This window comes from Procambarus clarkii, chromosome 82, assembly GCF_040958095.1.
Source record: "Procambarus clarkii isolate CNS0578487 chromosome 82, FALCON_Pclarkii_2.0, whole genome shotgun sequence".
Classification (NCBI taxonomy): domain Eukaryota; kingdom Metazoa; phylum Arthropoda; class Malacostraca; order Decapoda; family Cambaridae; genus Procambarus; species Procambarus clarkii.
The window spans coordinates 18,176,017-18,181,587 of NC_091231.1; the positions used below are offsets into that span (position 1 = coordinate 18,176,017).

At 36.5% G+C, this 5,571-nt stretch overlaps 1 pseudogene; it reads right to left on the reverse strand.

Moving 5' to 3' along the window:
* Positions 1-359: 359 nt before the first annotated feature.
* Positions 360-1,093, reverse strand: LOC138358184 (cytochrome c oxidase subunit 2-like; annotated as a pseudogene).
* Between the last annotated feature and the right edge of the window lie 4,478 nt (positions 1,094-5,571).

The following is a 5,571-nucleotide window of genomic DNA, read 5'->3' on the forward strand; positions in this document are numbered from 1 at the left end:
ACGACACTCCTCTTGTACCTGTCTGGGCAGTCACTGTTGGCAATGAGGCACATTCCTATGTTTGTTTCCTTGGTGTAGACTGCAGTGTGGAAACCTCCGCTCCTTTCCATGACTGTTACATCTAGAAAGGGCAGCTTCCCATCCTTCTCCATCTCGTAAGTGAAACGTAAGTGAAATTGCATTTCATTTACGCAATTTCGTAAGCATGGTCTTAGCTGTGGCACGAGAGCACGGTCGACACGCTTATGTCGACCGTGCTCTCAGCCACAGCTCAGGATGGAAGCAAGTCGATGAAGAACTCTGTAGGGTAAGGCAGGTCGTAGTCAACAACGGCTTCTCCAATGGTTTCGTTGAAGACATCATAAGAAGGAAGATGAAGGAAGGTGAATCTTTAAGTTATCAAATGAAGATTTTAGACATGAAGAAACTCAATCCAAAAAACTATTTACACCTACACTCTCTACTACAATAGGTATAAAACTATGGTTGACCCGACAAATTTCTGAACATTGCCCCAAAAATAAACCAGGTCGATTAATAAAAAATCTTATTTGATTTAACCGACCAGGAATTGCATCAGCTTTTATACCTAAAGCTGGGACTGTTCAAGAATGAATAACACAAGCAGCACTAACAAGTATGCGAACTTGAAAATTTATAGGTAATACTACACGATTATCTACATCTAAAGGTTGAAACCCAGACTCAGAAAGATCCGCTGTTCTTACTATATAAGAATCAAATTCCAAATCTAAAAAAATCAGAATATTCATATCTTCAATATCACTGATGACCAATTATTTTCAAAGTAATCCTAGGATTATTAATTTCATCTAATAAATACAAAAGTCGTAAAGAAGGAAAAACAATAAAAATTAAAATAATAGCAGGAAGAATAGTTCAAATAATTTCAACTTCTTGATTTCCAGTAAATACCAATTAACCAAAAAATTAAAAAATAAATATAATATAATATATCCTACAAACGTAACAATCAAAATTAACACAACTATAGTATGATCATGAAAAAAATTAACTGCTCTATTAATGGTGAAGCACAATCTTGAAAGCCTAAATTTCCTCATCTTGCCATTTCTAATAGAAGAAACCTTCCTTGTAGGAGCTTAAATTCTATACATTCATCTGCCATTTTAAAATTAATTAGAAATTAAAGGAATCTCAGAATAAGTGTGATCAGCAGGAGGATACGAATGTTGGCATTCCATAGAAGTAGGTATAAAAAGAGATCTAAATCTTTTTCGCCTTATAATAAAAGCTTCCCAAGCAATAATTACAAATCCTAAAACAGCTACTAAAGAAATAATAGAACCAATTGAAGATAAAACATATCACGCTCTATAGGCGTGATATTAAATATTTTATTATCTATAAAATTAAAATATAAACCTCAGGGTGTCCGAAAAATCAAAATAAATGCTGATATAAAATAGGATCTCCCCCACCTGCAGGATAAAAAAAAATAAGTGTTTAAATTATGATCCGTTAATAATATAGTAATAGCCCCTGCCAATACTGGTAAAGATAATAATAATAAAACAGTAGTAATAAATACTGATCAAACAAATAAGGGTATTCGATCCATAGTTATCCCTACCATTCGTATTTTAATAGCCGTTGTTATAAAATTTACTGAACCTAAAATCTAAGACACACCTGCTAAATGCAAAGAAAAAATACCCAAATTTACAGTTACCCCTGCGTGAGCAATAGCTGAAGCTAAAGGAGAATAAACAGTTCACCCTGTTCCAACCCCTCTCTCAACCATACCCCTAGTTAATAACAAAGATAAAGAAAAAGGCAGTAATCAAAATCTTATATTATTTAATCGATGAAAAGCCATATCCGGAGCACCTAATATTAAAGGAATTAACCAATTACCAAACCCACCAATTATAATAGGTATTACCATAAAAAAATGATTACAAAAGCATGTGCCGTAACTACTACATTATAAATTTGGTCGTCTCCAATTAATCTTCCTGGTTGACCTAATTCTACCCGAATAATCATTCTTAATGAAGTCCCTACTATACCAGCTCAGGTACCAAAAATAAAATATAATGTGCCAATATCTTTATGATTTGTAGAAAAAAAATCATCGTTGCATAAATAGATGGCCGAGCTTTAGGTGCTAAACTGTAAATTTAGATACAAGATTTTTCTTTTTTATTAGGTTTTATAGTAATAATTCAAAACGTCAGATTGCAAATTTGAAAATGTACTAACACTAAAACTTTTAAAACCTAATAGAAATTATTTTTTTTACAATTTTCATGGATGTTAGTTTCAGTAACTTAAAGTCTTAATATATATTATAAATACAAACAAAATAAACCAGATGAACATAGCCCATGACCAACTATAATTATAACAGCACCATTTATACCCCATCAACTAAATACTACTAATCCCCCTAAAACCAATCCTATATGAGCTACCGAAGAATAAGCAATTAAAGACTTTATATCCACTTTATATCCAAGGAGCACATTTTGCCCATACCCTCCCTGCAGTTTTCAAAATATTTGAAAATAATCTAAATTCGACGTTTGAGTCTAATTTTTGAGCCAAATTCTCGCTGCACGTATTCGCAGTTTGAAATTAAGACTTTTTATACCGAAAGTATGCCAATTACTGAGAGCGTCGATGGGTCACTTTTTGCCCAAACTCCCCCCCCCCCTGTAATTTTCAAAATATCCTAAACATCACAAATTCGACGCTTTAGCCATATTTACGAGACAAATTCTGGCTCTCTACACATATTCGCAGTTTGAAATTACGACTTTTTACACTGAAAATATGCAAAATACTGAGAGCGGCGATGGGTCACATTTTGCCCAAACCCCCCTGCAGTTTTCAAATATCTCAAACATCCCAAATTCGACCCTTGAGCAATATTTTAGAGCCAAATTCTGGCTCTCTGCACGTATTCGCAGTTTGAAATTACGAATTTTTAAACCGAAAGTATGCCAATTACTGATAGCGGCGATTGGTCACTTTTTGCCAAAACCCCCCCCCTGCAATTTTCAAAATATCCCAAACATCCCAAATTCGACGCTTGAGCCATATTTAGGAGCCAAATTCTGGCTCTCTGCACGTATTCGCTGTTTGAAATTACGAATTTTTATACCAAAAATATGCAAATTTCTGAGAGCGGCGATGGATCACATTTTGCCCAAACCCCCCCCCCCCCCTGCAGTTTTCAAAATATTCCAAACATCCGAAATTCGATGCTTGAGCCATATTTTGAAGCCAAATTCTGGCTCTCTGCAAGTATTCGTGGTATGAAATTACGAATTTTATACCGTAAACATGCCAATCACTGAAAGCGGCGATGGGCAACATTTTGCCCAAACCCTCCGTGCAGTTTTCAAAATATCCCAAACATCCCAAATTAAACCCTTGAGCCATATTTTGTAGCTAAATTCTGGCTGTCTGAACGTATTCGCCGTTTGAAATTATGAATTTTATACCGAAAATATGCCAATTACTGTGAGCGGCGATGGGTCACATTTTGCCCATTCCCTCCCTGCAGTTTTCAAAATATTTCAAAACAATCTAAATTCGACGCTTGAGTCTAATTTTTGAGCCAAATTCTCGCTGCACGTATTCGCAGTTTCAAATTAAGACTTTTTATACCGAAAGTATGCCAATTACTGAGAGCGTCGATGGGTCACTTTTTGCCCAACCCCCCCCCCCCTCTTTAATTTTCAAAATATCCTAAACATCACAAATTCGACGCTTGAGCCATATTTAGGAGCCAAATTCTGGCTCTCTGTACGTATTCGCCGTTTGAAATTACGACTTTTTATACCAAAAGTATGCAAATTTCTGAGAGCGGCGATGGATCACATTTTGCCCAAACTCCCCTGCCGTTTTCAAAATATTCCAAACATCCCAAATTCGACCCTTGAGCCATATTTTGGAGCCAAATTCTGGCTATCTGCTCGTATTCGCAGTTTAAAATTACTATTTTTACAACGAAAATATGCATATTACTGAGAGCAGCGATGGGTCACATTTTGCCCAAACCCACTGCAGTTTTCAAAATATCCGAAACATCTGAAAATGCGTCCCTTGAGCCATATTTTGGAGCAAAATTCCGGCTCTCTGCATGTATTCGCCGTTTGAAATTACGAATTTTATAACGAAAATATGCCAATTACTGAAAGCAGCAATGGGTCACATTTTGCCCAAACACACCCTGCAGTTTTCAAAATATCCAAAACATCTCAAATTCAACACTTGAGCCATATTTTGGAGGCAAATTCTGTCTGTCTGCACGTATTCGCAGTTTGAAATTACGACTTTTTATACAGAAAATATGCATATTACTGTGAGCAGCGATGGGTCACATTTTGCCCAAACATCACCTGCAATTTTCAAAATATCCCAAACATCCCAAATTAAACCCTTGGGCCATATTTTGGAGCCAAATTCTGGCTCTCTGCACTTACTCGCAGTTTGAAATTACGAATTTTATACCGTAAACATGCCAATCACTGAAAGCGGAGATGGGCAACATTTTGCCCAAACCCTCCGTGCAGTTTTCAAAATATCCCAAACATCCCAAATTAAACCCTTGAGCCATATTTTGTAGCTAAATTCTGGCTGTCTGAACGTATTCGCCGTTTGAAATTATGAATTTTATACCGAAAATATGCCAATTACTGTGAGCGGCGATGGGTCACATTTTGCCCATTCCCTCCCTGCAGTTTTCCAAATATTTCAAAACAATCTAAATTCGACGCTTGAGTCTAATTTTTGAGCCAAATTCTCGCTGCATGTATTCGCAGTTTCAAATTAAGACTTTTTATACCGAAAGTATGCCAATTACTGAGAGCGTCGATGGGTCACTTTTTGCCCAAACCCCCCCCCCCTTTAATTTTCAAAATATCCTAAACATCACAAATTCGACGCTTGAGCCATATTTAGGAGCCAAATTCTGGCTCTCTGTACGTATTCGCCGTTTGAAATTACGACTTTTTATACCAAAAGTTTGCAAATTTCTGAGAGCGGCGATGGATCACATTTTGCCCAAACCCCCCTGCCGTTTTCAAAATATTCCAAACATCCAAAATTCGACCCTTGAGCCATATTTTGGAGCCAAATTCTGGCTATCTGCTCGTATTCGCAGTTTAAAATTACTATTTTTACAACGAAAATATGCATATTACTGAGAGCAGCGATGGGTCACATTTTGCCCAAACCCCCTGCAGTTTTCAAAATATCCGAAACATCTGAAAATGCGACCCTTGAGCCATATTTTGGAGCAAAATTCCGGCTCTCTGCATGTATTCGCCGTTTGAAATTACGAATTTTATAACGAAAATATGCCAATTACTGAAAGCAGCAATGGGTCACATTTTGCCCAAACACACCCTGCAGTTTTCAAAATATCCAAAACATCTCAAATTCAACACTTGAGCCATATTTTGGAGGCAAATTCTGTCTGTCTGCACGTATTCGCAGTTTGAAATTACGACTTTTTATACAGAAAATATGCATATTACTGTGAGCAGCGATGGGTCACATTTTGCCCAAACACCA